The sequence below is a fragment of the Staurois parvus genome, unplaced genomic scaffold (genome assembly GCF_062004578.1).
Source record: "Staurois parvus isolate SC_StPar_1 unplaced genomic scaffold, SC_StPar_1.0 ptg000006l, whole genome shotgun sequence".
Classification (NCBI taxonomy): Eukaryota; Metazoa; Chordata; class Amphibia; order Anura; family Ranidae; genus Staurois; species Staurois parvus.
The window spans coordinates 9,243,349-9,259,720 of NW_028317802.1; the positions used below are offsets into that span (position 1 = coordinate 9,243,349).

At 37.6% G+C, this 16,372-nt stretch overlaps 1 protein-coding gene across 17 annotated transcripts in view; it reads right to left on the bottom strand.

Annotated features, from left to right (window-relative positions):
- LOC149474319 (protocadherin gamma-C5-like) overlaps positions 1–16,372 on the bottom strand; it is a 561,663-nt gene that overhangs the window by 333,138 nt on the left and 212,153 nt on the right. The gene's annotated exons all lie outside the window — the stretch shown is intronic.

Below are 16,372 nucleotides of genomic sequence, written 5' to 3' on the forward strand. Positions count from 1 at the left end.
AAAAGCATACCAGAAGTTCTTTTCTATTAATAAAATGATTTTTTGATGAAATATTCAATCCGCTAGAGCAGATGGAACCAAGAAAGATACAGTACATTCATCTTTTACATACATTGAAATTTTAACATGATCTGATATATTGTAATTATAAATAAGTATTTTGCCATGGTGATATGCAAATTAATTTGGATAGAACATTCTTTATTAAACTAATGATTATAGAAAAAGGCAGAATCTTTATGTGTGTGACAATGCAGAATGAATGCAATTTTTTTTTCTGTATGAGCAATCTATTATAAATCCAAGATTCTTTTTGATTCTTTTCCAAGAACACGTGGGTACCGCTCAAGCCCCGTCTGTTGCAATGTTGTTAAAAAGTGCATGTGTGGGAAGCTATCTAATAAAATCCCACAGTTTACCACACAAAATAATTCTGCATTGAATAAAAATTTTCCCTGAGAGTAGATACAATTACTAAAATGTGAAAACTTTCAGCAAGCAAAAAATAAGTTTTCACACAAAAGAAACAAAAGATGATGTTAAATAAGTGACTAATGCTGACAGAGAAAATAGAACTCTGGAGTTGTTAACATTTATCTTAACTACGTGGCACTGATATTTGACACTGTCATGAATTTTATGAGTTGGCAATGGTGGGACTTTACTAAGATTAGAGGAGTCGGAATCTGGGGCAGCTGTGCATGGCAACCAATGAGCTTCTAGCTTTCATTTAAATAGCTTAAAGTGGTTGTAAACCTCAGACAAATATGAACAACGCATATCCCTCTAGTGTGTATTGTCTCAACTAAGTGTAATTTCTGTCTGCTACTTCTTTCCTCTGCTATCAGCATGAATCATGAAGTTTTCCTGACACCATCAGAAAAATGGTGATGGGGAGGGGCCTCCAGCAGATTAACAACCTCAGTTTTTTTCCTGTGTGCTATGTGAGAAAGGGGTGTGTTCCTTGCCTCTAATCAACTCTCAGAGCTATCCTCACTGAGCTCTGCAGAGTGTAATTTCGACTCTCCCTTTTTTCTGAACTCTCAGACAAACTTTATGCATTCTGGATTTTGTACAGATGTAGTGAAGAGAACACTGCAGATAAACAGGTACAACTTATGTACAAGGATTTGTTTCATCTCTGTGTATCACCTGAGGACAGTCACTGGCTATATGTAAGGTATTACAACCACTATATATACTGTATATTATTTTTGTATTATATATTTATACACTGCTTAAAAATTAAATGAACACTTTTTAATTAGAATATAGCATTAAGTCAATTAAACTCCTGGGATATTGATCTGGTCAGTTAAGTATCAGAGGGGGTTGTTAATCACTTTCAGCTGCTTTGGTGTTAATAAACAGGAATGGTTTTACAGGTGGAGGCCACTGACATTTTTTCTCTACTCATCTTTTCTGACTGTTTCATTAGTTTTGCATTTGGCTAGGGTCAATGTCACTACTGGTAGCATAAGGCGATACCTGGACCCTACAGAGGTTTCACAGGCAGTCCAACTCCACCAGGATGGCACATCAATACGTGCCATTGCTAGAAGGTTTGCTGTATCTCCCAGCACAGTCTCAAGAACATGGAGGAGATTCCAGGAAACAGACAGTTACTCTAGGAGAGCTGGATAGGGCCATAGAATGTCCTTAACCCATCAGCAGAACTGGTATCTGCTCCTTTGTGCAAGGAGGAACAGGATAAGCACTGCCAGAGCCCTACAAAATGACCTCCAAAAAAAATGACAAAACAATCAAAAACAGACTTCATAAGGGTGGCCTGAGGGCCCAATGTTCTCTAGTAGGCTCTGTGCTCACTGCCTGGCACCATACAGCTCGATTGGCATTTGCCATTGAACACCAGAATTGGCAGGTCTGCCACTGGCGCCCTGTGCTTTTCACAGATGAGAGCAGGTAAACCCTGATCACATGTGACAGAGGTGAAAGGGTCTAGAGAACCACTGGGGAATGTTATGCTGCCTGTAACATCGTTCAGTATGACCGTTTTGGTGGTGGGTCAGTGATGGTCTGGGGAGGCATATCCATGGAGGGATGCACAGACCTCTACAGGCTAGAAATTGACACCCTGACTGCCATTAGGTATCGTGATGAAATCCTTGGACCCATTGTCAGACCCTATGCTAGTGCAGTGGGTCCTCGGTTCCTCCTGGTGCACAACAATGCCTGGCCTCATGTGGCAAGAGTGTGCAGGCAGTTCCTGGAGGATGAAGGAATTGATAGCATTGAATGGCCCCCCATGCTTGCCTGACCTAAATCCAGCAGAACACCTCTGGGATATCATGTTTCAGCCCATCCGACAATGCCAGGTTGCACCTCAGACTGTCCAGCAGCTCAGTGATGCCCTGGTCCAGATCTGGGAGGAAATACCCCAGTACACTATCAGTCGTCTCATTAGGAGCATGCCTCAATGTTGTCAGGCATGCATACAAGCAGGTGGGGGCCATACAAACTACTGAGTACCATTTTGAGTTGCTGCAATGAAATTTATACAAAATGGACTAATCTGCTGCATCATTTTTTCACTTTAATTTGTGGGGTTTCTTTGAATTTAGTCCTCTGTAGGTTGATCATTTTCATTTCCATCAAATGATGGGGCATCCTTACATTCCTAACACATTATCTAGTCCATATCAGTACAGATATCCAGCATAATATTTTCCCCATTTAGCTCTGATGTGTTTTCAAAGTGTTGCTTTAATTTTTTTGCGCAGTGTATTCAGATTTAAAATTAAACTTGAACCTGGTGTTCAGATTTAAAATTAAACTTTCACAAACAATAAATCCGTGCAATCTGAAAACATCTATGCCAGGGCTCCAGCTAGTTCTCTTTTTTAAAAAGAACTAGAACATGCTGGGGAGGAGACAGGTAAGGACTTTGTTGGTAGCTATGATGATTTATAAATTAACTATTTGAAGCTTAATGTAAACCTGGCAAAATCTTGCCAATTTAAAATGATTATTTGTTAAAAAAGAAAGCTAAGCAATATTTTTTTCATTGAAAACCGCATATCAAAACAATCAGTATATCCTGAAATATATAAAACAAAAAGTATCTCCAAAATCTCATGATTTCCTAGAGTGACCTGCCTTATTCACAGAACAAAGCAGGTCACTGGTAGGGCACTGAGAAAACAAATGTTTCCTTTAAGCCCCTCTTCAAACTAAAATGCTGTGATGATGTGCAATGTGGAAAAATGCAGGCTTGATGCATTTTTCTGCAAAGCATAAGAGCCCATCCCAACACGCTATTGTGTGAAGACTTGAATGGAATGTACATTTGTACAATTACAATACAGTTTTTTTTTTAAAAATGTGTAAACAGTGTGAAGGCCTCTCTTTGCCAGGCAAATTGGGTACCAGTCTGCACACTAAAACGGAGCATTTTATCATGCAGGTAGTATAAATGGGCCCTAAAAGTTGTGATCAATTACCTCCTCTTATTCATTCTACATCCTTATTCATTACTTTGATAAATAGTGAAGTTCAGGAGGCAGGAAGTGGTGGGCCCATGCTTAACCTCTACAGGAGAAGTAGAAATGTGCTTATTAGGTAACACCTGCTTATGCATTTCTTCAGTACATGAACAATTTGTTTTTTGACAGGTTTACTTTAGAAATGACATGTAGAGCAGAAGCTATGCCCCAAACTTGCAAGTGGAGAGCAAAAGACTAGTCACTAGTATTCTTTGCAGGCTTCATGCAGCCATTTTGGTAGAGGAGCAGGGCTTTCCTTCCTCATGTGAAAGTTGATTCTCTGATGACTGGTGAGGTAATAATCAAGAAGAACCAGGATAAATAAAGAAAGTACATATACACCAAATTAATTGCCTTTTTTTGGAGGAATTTAAAGTGGATCCAAAGGCTGAAGATTTATTACCTTCATGCATCCTATGCAACCTATGTTATAAGGTAAGCAACCTTCTGCATGCAGCACTCACCCTTATACTTATCTGAGCCCAATCTTGATCTAGCAATGTGCAGAAGAGCAGAGGCTCTCTCCCTCCTCATTGGCTCAGAGACAGCAGTGGGAGCCATTGGCCCCAGCTGCTGTAAAACACTGTCAGTGAGGAGGGAGCAGGGGCTGGGCCAAGCCACAGTTTGTGTGTCAATGGACACACAAAATACAGCTCAGGAAATAGCCTGCACAAGTGACCCTATAGCAAGTGGCTTGCTATGGGGGCACTCAGCAAAGGGGAGGATACAAGAGCACCAGCAGGGGACTACAAAACGGTGGGTTGGGACTGCTCTGTGCATAACCATTGCATGGAGTAGGTAAATAAAACAAGATTATTTTTTTAAAATATAACTCTTGATCCCTTGCAATCACTTAAGGAAAAGGGTATATATTTAAGGGTATTTCTTAGCAAAACCTTTCTATATACAGTATTCCCTATAACATAGAAAATCTGCATTGTCAGGGATCATGGATAAGAGTGATATTCCAGGCCCAAAGATGCATATTTATTCACAAACGCTCAGTTGATGAACACATGATTCATTCCTTATCCTTCTAGTCTCCAGGGTTAAACTATAAACCTACACACATCATTTTTATTTCTAAATCAGGTCCTAGAACTCACACTGACTCCCTCCGGTCACTTTAATTTCACGGGAAGACCTCCTGTGAGAAGGGCGTGAACTTTTTCAAATGTTTAAGGCAAATACACACCCATCCCCAAGCCAGGTAACTAACCATGATAACAAATTCTTCACAAAACACAGAAAATCATTTAAAAAAATCATTTACACTATAGGACAATTTTTATATCCAAAGAGATGGATATAGCTTTTATACCTCTTCAAAGCTGGTTGGATTAAACTCCATTTAATATAGACTTTACTGGCTACCTCCCCTTAGCTGCATAGTAAATTAGCTGGAATCATGAGATAGATTAAATCATTCCCAGTAGTATTTTTTAGCCTTAAATCTGCCATGTTTGAGGAGAGATATTATCAAGAGAAACAGAGTGCAGTCTATAAAAGTTAAAATTACTCAAGCATTTAAAGGCCTATTAAATACAATGACATCAAAAAGTTTACCATTTCTATCTATACTCTAGTTTTCATAAATATTTTGCCATTCATTTTCCACCAAATTTATAGGACAAACTCAGTCAAGTTGGATGCATTAAAATTACATAAAAGTAATAAACTGAAAACATGAAATATTGACAGTTCTCAGCATTCAACGCTACTGCACACCAACACAGCAGAGGAAAAAAACAGGCGTATTCATCACCATAAATACACACACACACAAAAATCACAATTATCTCATTTTATAAATGTGCACAACTATATTAAACAGAGCATGGCAAATTCCACAACAGGTGGACTCAGCAATATGGACATTACAATAAACTCACCAATTACCCATTATGAATTGACTGGACAACATAGGACACTGTTATGCCAAAAAGATGCATATTTGACAATTTTTACATTTAGCAATAGCCCCCCCCCCATACTAAATTATGTACATTTCAAAATAAAAAGATTAAAAGAATGTATTTTAATTATGAGTGTTAGAGAAACCTTATTGTAACTTCCATCTGCATTTACATTTTTATCATAGTTTACCCAACGATACTTTATCACCTGACGTTCACATTTTCAAGTGCATAGCATTTCATATTATTAGCATAATATACTGTATAAAACATGGAAGATTCTTGGTCTATGATAGGCTTTCATCAGAAGCAATATCCAGCAAACGATTTGCAAAAGGTCATAACTGATTATTTAGTATCCCGACATTAAAAATGTGGGTTATTTCCCTCACTCTCCATCAGTAGCATACCTTGTGGGGGTGGGAGCATTTTGTACAACAACAACCACCACCACATGTGTAGTGCACTGGCACATCCATTACTGACATGCAGGGTGGCAGTGCCATGCCGAGTGTTAACCTCCCTAGAGGTATGATTATGTCCATATTTCTGTGCTCAAAGCAGTACATTTTTTTGCATGGAAATATGTATTTTTTTTGTTGTAGGCCTGTAACTTTTAGGAATAACTCACTGAAATCTGTCCGAACAAGAGTCTAGTAAACATTCCGGGTAGGATAAAACTTGAAACACAAAATCATAAATTATAATTTAATAATCATAAAAATAATAATATAATAATAATACATTTAATTCAATAATATAATCAAACCATAAACACTGAAATTTGAAATATAGCGCCAAGTTCGCACATTGCTGAGCAAAGTCGCAAAATCATTTTCAGTGTCCGATGACAAATTTCCTCACAAATCATTATCACTCAATTCTGCAAGTGGTTCTGATTTACTATCGCTGTTCTCTAGTCGGTCTAAAACCGCTTTTGACCAAAAAGGACGCTTTTGGACGCCATGGACTTTTCTAAGTTTCCAGGCAGAAAGAACAGTCAAAATGCAGGCAGGGCACAGGACAAAGCACTCGGGACAAAATGTATGTGAAATGGTTTGATACAGTAATGTTTTACTATGTCAAATTCATTTCTAAGAAAATGACAGTTTCTAAAAATTTTAAAATTTGGTGCCGATCCGGCCCCCGTACGTCCCGACGCCCGCAGGGACCGGAACACGGAAGCCAGATGCCGGCATCGGCCGGAGGAGATGGCCAGGGACGCTGCATGGGACACATCGTGGGAGCGAAGGACAAGGTAAGCGCTGCAGCAAATCCCTGAGCAATGCCGCATGGTAAGCCCAAGTGTAGCTCGAGGTTACCGCTTTTGGTACTGAAACTTTACCCCAAGCTACACTTGGGAATACCACCAGGGAGGTTAATACATTCTCTGCACTCCAGCACCCAGCACTGAAAGAATCCAGCACAGATAAATCTCTGCCTGACAGTAAAGCATGTTCTTAACCAATTCCAGTCTGGACACTTTTACCCCCTTCCTAACCAGGGCAATTTTCAGCTTTCAGCATTATCACACTTTGAATGACAATTGCGCAGTCATGCAACACTGTATCCATATGAATTTTTTAGCATTTTTTTGAGACAGATAAAACTTTATTTTGGTGGTATTTATTCACCGCTGGGATTTTTATTTTTTTTGCTCTGTAAATGAAAATGTCCAAAAATTTTGAAAAAAAGTGTTTTTCTTATAAAATTTTGCAAATAAATAATATTTCATCATAAATCTTGGCCAAAATTTATTCCATTATCTTTTTAGTAAAAAACAAATAAGCCAAATAAGTTTATAACCAAAAATTATAATTTGTAAACATTTTTTTTTACATTTTTATTTTTTTTTATATTATTATTTATTTATTTTTTTACATAATGTCACCCTAGCACTACAGTGTCACCATGGTGACACTGTACTACTTTTAGGGGGTGATGAAGATTTTTTTTTTACACTGATTGCTTTTACACCCATATAGGATGTAAAAGGAATCATTTCTCTTTCTCTCTGTCTGCATTCTTGCAGCCATTGAGAACTACTGAGTGACCTGTGATCGGTCATAGCTTGTCACATGGTACAAAGCTGTTGTGAATAGCCTTGTACCATGTGACCTCTGTGATCATTCACAGATTTCACACGTAGTAAGCAATGATGTCACAAGTGACATCTTGCTTACTACTTTGCATGTGATCACTGATTAGCCAATCAGTGATCAAATGATCGGGACCTCGCACAGAGGTCACGTCCGACGATCAGTGTTTCACAGCGGGCCCGGAGGACAAAGAGGGCACCGGATCACAGTGCTGCACGCTCCCGGGCGTAAGTTCACCAACAGATTCTGAGTTATCCAGTTTCAGTAAATCTGCTCCAATGAGAAAATATGTCAGCCTATGTATACATATAGTTAGTCCATATATATTTGGACACAATTTTAGTTTTTTTCAGGTATTTACCAAAACATATTCAAGCTACAGTTATTTAATGTTTAATATTTAATTTTAGGGTGCTCTACATCCAAATTGGAGAAAGGGTTTAGGAATTACAGCTCATAAGAGTAGACATCCCCACTTTTTCAAGGGACCAAAAATAATTGGAAAATTGACTCATAAGCTGTTTCATGGCCAGGTGTGGGTTACTTCTTCATTATTTCTTCATCAATTAAGCAGGAAAAAGTCTGGAGTTGATTCTAAGTGTGGTATTTGCATTTTGAATCTATTGCTGTGAACCTACATCATGCGTTCAAAGGAACTGTCCATGCAAGTGAAACAGCATTCTTCATAAGCCTGAAGAATAGAAAAGCCAGATTAGACTTTGCCAAAAAACATCTAAAGAAGCCAGATAAATTCTGAAAAAGCATTCTTTGGACGGATGAAGCTAAGATTAATCTGTACCAGAATGACGGGAAGAATAAAGTGTGGAAAAGCCTTGGAACAGCTCATGATCCAAAGCCCACAACGTCATCTGTAAAACATGGTGGAGGCAGTGTGATGGAATGGGTATGCATGGCTTCCAGTGGCACTGGGTCATTGGTTTTTATTGATGATGTGACAGAAGACAGAAGCAGCCAAATGAATTTTGCAGTGTTTACAGATATACTGTCAGCCCAGATTCAGCAAAATGCAGAAAAGTTGATTGGACAGCACAGTACAGATGGAACATTATCCAAAACACACTGCAAAACCAACTCAGGAGCTTTTGAAGGAAAAGAAGTGGAATATTCTGCAATGACTGAGTCAATCACCTGATCTCAACCCAACTAAGCATGCATTTCACTTGCTAAAGGCAAAACTAAAGGCAGAAAGACCCACAGACAAAGAACAAATGAAGACAGCTGCAGTTAGAGCCTGGCAAAGCATTAGTAAGGAGAAAACCTAGTCTTTGGTAATGTCCATGGGTTCCAGACTTCAGGCAGTCATTGCCAGTAAAGGATTCTCAATAAAATAATAAAAATGAACATTTTATTTATGATTATATTAATTTGTCCAATTACATTTGAGCCCCTGAAAATGGAGGGACTGTATATAAAAATGGCTGAAGTTCCTAAAATTTGTACTTGATATTTATGTTCAACCCCTTGAATTAAAGCTGAGAGCCTGCACTTCAAATATATGGACCTAACTGTATATAAGATCTTCAATTAGCACAATTACGTAAAATTAAAAAACCTACAGATTCACTTGAAAGTGTACATATGACATTCTGCATCTTCAGCAACTGGTCCCTGGTCTGTACAATCACATTAATTCACAATGACCCAGTGTAGGATAAATTAACAAGATAACTCTAGGTAATGACTTTAATTTATTCTACACTATATATTTACCTAATAAAGGTAACATCCTAAAACTATTGTTTTTTCGAAGATCTAATAAAAATTACATTTATGGAAAAATACATATACACTACAAAAATACAGTACAATACATATACATACATACAATACATATACAGTGACAATAAAGCCTATTGCATACGGGAGAAAAGAATGCGTTTTTACTGATCTGAAATGAGATGCATTGTTGTCTTTTGGACATTGTACACAGTTGAAACTAGATTAGTAATACATTGTTAAGTACAGAGCAGTAAAACAAAAATAGAAAATGTTTAATTTGAGCTCAGTAAGTTACTTGTTTACATGAGTATAAATGAGTATATTACTATAGTATCAATGAAGAAGAATTTTACTTGTCTATACTCGTCTACACGCTTACACACCATTACTCGCCTATACTCAACATTACTCAGGTCTTTACACACAGTTTTTGGCCCCTTGTACATGAGTGTCACAAGTTGAGTAAACATCAGTAAATTATGACACCCGTATGCAAGGGGCCTTACAGAGCAGCACTTGCCCTTTCCTCCTATTTCACTGGTAATAAAATACTGTGAGAGGGATGAGATGCCCCAATGGTTGTTCATTATTAATTATATGCTAAGAAGCAGATAAAGGCCCAGATTCTCAAATTACAAGTGTTTTGAATTACTCAAATATATGAACCATATATTTGTGGGTTCAGGTACTAAAGGTAACAATTAAAAGCTAGAAGATCTGCAGTAAAGGCTGGGAGTCCTCATGCATTGTAAACTAACACATCTATGTTTGTATTTCAGAACTTAATGAGTAAAATACTAAAAATGCATCAAATCAAATGCATTTAGAATGATTACTGTAACTATATGGTTCTAAAAATTAGCAAACAAAAAGATTTAAAATCGGTTATTAACCTCACTGGTGGAATGATTATTTCAGATTTTTGGTGCTGAAAGAGGTACCATTATTTTGCATGGAAATATGCTTTTTTTTATTGTAGGCCTGTAATTTTTAGGAATAACTCACTGAAATCTGCCCGAACAAGAGTCTAGTAAACATTCCAGATATGATAAAACTTGAAACACGAAATCATAAATTATAATTTAATAAATAATCATAAAAAATAATAATATAATAATAAATTTCACTCAATAATATAATCAAACCAAAAACACTGAAATTTGAAATATAGCGCCAAGTTCGCACATCACTGAGCAAAGTCGCAAAATCGTTTTCAGTGTCTGATGATGAATTTCCCCACAAATCATTATCACTCAATTCTGCAAGTGGTTCTGGTTTACTATCCCTGTTCTCTAGCCGGTCTAAAACCACTTTTGACCTAAAAGGACGCTTTTTGGATGCCATGGACTTTTCTAAGTTTCCAGGCAGAAAGAACAGTCAAAATGCAGGCAGGGCACAGGACAAAGCACTAGGGACAAAATGTATGTGAAATGCTTTGAAACAGCAATGTTTTGCTATGTAATATTCGTTTGCAAAAAAATTACAGTTTTCACCACTTTTAAATTTGCCGCCGGTTCCGACTCCCATACGTCCCGACGTCACAGGGACCGGAACATGGAAGCCGGATGCCGCCATCGGCCGGAGGAGATGGCCGGGGACACTGCAGGAGGGACATCGCGGGAGCAAAGGACAAGGTAAGTGCTGCAGGGAATCCCTGAGCAGCGCCGCATGGTAAGCCCAAGTGTAGCTCGGGGTTACCGCTTTTGGTACTGAAACTCTACCCCGTGCTACACTCGGGAATACCGCCAGGGAGGTTAATATGCAAAGACATGCTTTATAAACTCTGGGCATTTGTAGACAGGTAGAAAATTACTATGTAATACTGGAGTCTAACATTCTGAAATATACTGAAAACAGAAAGGTGGTACAAATAAAAAATGCTAATCCTCTAATACTACAGTTCAAAACAACAAACATTCCACTTTATGAGCAACATACAGTATAACGAGCCTTTCAATGTATTTGAGCATGTGACCATATGCATATTTCATTTACAAAACCATGAAAGGAGGTTATTTACATACTGTAGCAAAGGTTATTATGATGTCTCAGACAATTACATAGCAATGCTGTACTATTCACAACATGTTTTTCTTTTGTAAACCTGTATAATCTGCATGTCACTGCTGTATGCAGAAAGAAATTTATAATACAGAAGAAATAATGTAGCATGTTAATAGCACTTGATAACCGCTAATTTATCCACACGTATCTTAAAACAATGAGTAAAACCAGCCTGAATAATAAGATGATGAGATGAAAAGAAACTGGAACCTGGTATCTTTACTCCCCACTAAGGCATGAGTCAATGTATATCTCGACAGAACTGGACAGAAGGGGCAAGCAGATCATGTACTGGCAATAAAATTTGCACTATGGTATGGCTGCTGTTATAATTACCTAAAATACATTTGACAGCTGCCCATCATCATATAGGGTTTGGGGAAATGATATCCCATATCAATACCCCTCTAACACAGACGTAACATACAAGACATAGGGATTACTAAGATAAGGAAGAAGATAGAGCTGTAGATTGTAAACTGAGACTCTAAAACTAGTTTATAAATGTAAGGTTATTTTCACCATTGGAAAAAAAATCAACAGTCTTATGAACCAGACTATAAAGTGTGGCAAACCACAAGATGCTTTTTTTGCCTCTTTCAAACAGGATGTAAAGTTTTGCAAGAAGTTAAGATTAAATTTCATAGGGGACCCTGTGCACATAGCCCTTGTCCCCATTAAAATAGATGCTGAGGTTTCTAAGTAGTGCTATCAGATAACTAGCCCCTTCCACCACTATTTGACAAGGCTCGACAAAAAGAGACAGACCCCACACAGCCCCCGAATCCTCTCAATGTTGCAAACAGATCAGTTGAAGCCCTACATCCTGTGCCTCCTCCCCTCCATTTGTACAGCTAAAAGACTAAAAGAGTCTGCAACCTCCCACATCCCCCCTCTTTATTCTGCAGCCATGCCTCCTCTTCTCTCTCTGCTACTGTTGCTGATAGATAGTTCTGAGGAAAGGGCTACAGTAATTGCTGTCAACTTGGGTTATGTGAAAGACAGCAGCTGAGGAGCAGTGCTATCAATTTGCAAAAACTGACAACAAAATACACTGGCAGCTACTACATTTGAGGGAGACTAGGGTAGTAGCTGCCATGTGCTGTTGTCAGCTTTTGCTTTTGTGAAGCATCTCCTCAGAACTAGGTGGTAACTGGGAAAGGTTGGGGATTCTACTGTCTTTTAACAGTAGTAGAGGGAGCAGAGGAGGCATGGCTGCTGAATAAAGAGGGTGCTGTGGGAGGTTGAAGTCCCAGTCTGTTATCTGTACAAACACAGCAGAGGAAATATCAGCTGCTGGGCAAGGAAGGCTGCAAAATAGAGAGGGCCTGTACCTTCCCCAGTAATAAACATAACATTTTATTTAAAAACCACAGCACCGATCTTAATGGTGAGAAGTACTATTGCCCCTGAAGAATATATAATAAAACTCTGGCTTTACAACTAACTAGTATTAACCTCCCTAGTGGTATGATTATTTCAGATTTTTGGTGCTGAAAGCGGTACCATTATTTTGCATGGAAATATGTAGTTTTTTTATTGTAGGCCTGTAATTTTTAGGAATAACTCACTGAAATCTGTCCGAACAAGAGTCTATTAAACATCCCGGGTATGATAAATTTTGAAACACGAAATCATAAATTATAATTTAATAAATAATCATAAAAAATAAAAATATAATAATAATAATACATTTAATTCAATAATATAATCAAACCGAAAACATTGAAATTTTTTGTCCTCGCCCCACTCCTAACATCTGTGTTAACTAAACTGTGTATATACTTACCTATTTTCAACTCCGTCATGTGATCCCCAGTGTCAGCCAGCACTCCAACTGGAGCTAGTAAAGCCTAGAGCAGTGACAACACCGATGGACTTCAATGGTCCATTGGTTATTGGCACTCCCTCCACTCCTGCACACCTGTAGGTATGCTGGCTGACACAGGGAAGCTGGATCATGTGACCGGATCGGAGAAGTCTGAAAATAGTATAAACCTATAAATACTGTACATACATCTTTCTTACACAGTTTAGTTAACCAATTCAATACCGGGCAATTTTACACCTTCCTGCCCAGGCCAGTTTTCAGGTTTCAGCGCTCTCACACTTTGAATGACAATTGCGCGGTCATACAACATTTTACCCAAACTAAATTTTTATCATTTTCTTCACACAAATAGAGCTTTCTTTTGGTGGTATTTAATCGCCGCTGGGGTTTTTATTTTTTGCTAAATTAACAAAAGAAGACCAAAAATTTTGAAAAAACACACGTTTTCTTTGTTTCTGTTATAAAAGTTTGCAAATAAATAATTGTTCTTCATAAATTTAGGCCGAGATGTATTCTGCTACATGTCTTTGGTGAAAATAACCCAAATTAGGATGTATTTTTTAGTTTGTAGGAAAGTTATAGAGTTCACAAACTATGGTATAGATCTGAATATTGATCAATCCTGAAGTACTGACAGCCAATCTAATTTCTTGAGTTCCCAGAATGTCAGAACAGTACAGATATCCCCCAAATGACCCCTTTTTGCAAAGTAGACAGTCGACGTACTTCATAAGAGGCATGGCGAGTTTTTTGAAGTTATATTTTTTGTCATAATTTTTCGGAAAATTAAAAAAATAAAAAAAATTAGTTTCACTATTTTTTTTTTACATATTGTCACCAGTGCAGTACAGCATCATCATATAACTGGCATGGTGGGGATCAGGGACACTGACTGGTGACAGTATGAAAAAAATATATATTTTTTTTTTCTTTTTTTTATTATTTTTTATAAATTTTTTCTTTTTTTTAAGATCTTTTTTCATATTTCACTATGATTAAAATAGTACAATGTTACCATAGTAACATTGTACTATTTTGGGGAAGTGATCGGTATTTTTTTTTTTTTTTACACAATTTGCTTATAGCAAAGAATTACTTTGCTATAAGCAAGCATTCACCTGAATGACATCAATTCATTCAGGGGTTTTTTTTGTGCTTAGCTGTGAGTTGGCCACAGCTAATCACATGACATGTGCATGTGATTAGCTGTGACCATTCACAGCTAGACACTAGTATACAATGGATGGCATGAATGAAGCCATCCATTGTATACAACTGTCATGTGACCTGCTGTGATTGGTCACAGCAGGTCACATGGTACCGGCAACGGGGGCCGGTACTCAGATCTGTCATCGGTACACGGTGCTCTGCAGGAGCGCGATCTGCGCATGTGCGGGAGGATGCCATATGGCGTCCACCCAGAACGCTGATGACATTTGCCGGCCGCCGTTCGGCCATAGGGCGGGCGGCAAATGGTTAACATAGGTGTTAGGAAGTGAGAGGGGACAGTTTTCAGGCTAGCTAGGTGTATAGCAGGAATTCCTCTTTAAAAAGCCTTTTTAACTTTTAATGAGCGTTCATCTCTAATTGTGTTCAATTTTGTGGCTTTGCCTCCCATTTAACCACTTCCTGTCTGGACACTTTCACCCCCTTCCTGTCCAGGCCAATTTTCAGCTTTCAGCATTATCACACTTTAAATGACAATTGTGCGGTCATGCAACACTCTACCCATATGAATTTTTTAGCATTTTTTGAGACAGATGAAGCTTTATTTTATTGGTATTTATTCACCCCTGGGATTTTTATTTTCTTTGCTATTTAAATGAAAAAGTCCAAAAATTTTGAAAAAAAGTGTTTTTCTTATAAAATTTTGCAAATAAATAATATTTCATCATAAATCTTGGCCAAAATGTATTCCTTTATCTTTTAAGCAAAAAAAAAAAAATAACACAAATTAGTTTATAACCAAAAATTATAATTTAAAAAAATATTTTTTAAAATTTTTTGGTTTTTTTTTATATTATTATTTATGTTTTGTTGTTTTTTTTTACATACTGTCACCCTAGCAGTACAGTGTTACTGTGGTGACACTGTACTACTTGTGGGGTGTGATGAAGATTTTTTTTTTACACTGATTGCTTTTACACCCATAAAGGATGTAAAAGCAATTTTTTCTCCTTCTTTCTGGCTGCATTCTTACATTGAGAACTACTGAGTGAGCTGTGATTGGTCACAGCTTGTTACATGGTACAAGGCTGTTGTGAATAGCCTTTTGCCATGTGACCTCTGTGATCATTCACAGATTTCACACGTAGTAAGCAATGATGTCACAAGTGACATCTTGCTTACTACTCTGTATATGATCACTGATTGGCCAATCAGTGATCACATGATCGGGACCTCACACAGAGGTCCCGTCCGATGATCGGTGTTCCACTGTGTCCGGAGGACACAGCGGGCACTGGATCGCGGTGCTGCGCGCTCCGAGGGAGCACACACAACTAGAAAATGTGGGTGCCATTTATGAACGGCAACCCGCCCCTAGAGTGACACCGTCCTGCCATTTAAAAACAGTAGGCGGACGGCAAGTGGTTAAAATAAAAATTATAAAATGTTTTAGGATTTCACCAACTGAACTGTGTATTGGACAAATCATAGAGAAGCACTATCTTCCAACAGTCAGTTGGGTTGATTTGGTAAAGCAATGATCATTTTCTTAGTGAATATGGTTACACTTGTTCACTTCAAATACCCATATTTTTGTAACCTAGAAAATCCTTTTTTGGAATTTCTCTTTAACATGACTGGACATTCAAAGTAAACATAAATTCATCCTACTTAACTAGTAATTTTTATCAAGCCTGTTATGTTTCCAGATACAGCTATACACTCTCAGCCTTAATAATAAAATATTTGTATTTTTAAATGCTTACTATTTAGTGCAGTAATCCTTGAAACCAATGGTAACCCATCTTCTACTGGGCTGTTTTAATTTGAGTAAATTGTGGCTGGTTGGTTATAATCTACACATACAAATAGGAAACATTTTTTCTAAGGACATATAAATCTGTCAACAATTATATTGATTCATGTATCATAATGTGTTTTATTTTTAGCAAACTCCAATTATATAATGAGCATTAAAGTGGAGTTCCAGTCGTGTTTGTGTTTATTAAAAGTCAACAGCTACAAAAACTGTAGCTGCTGACTTTTAATAAA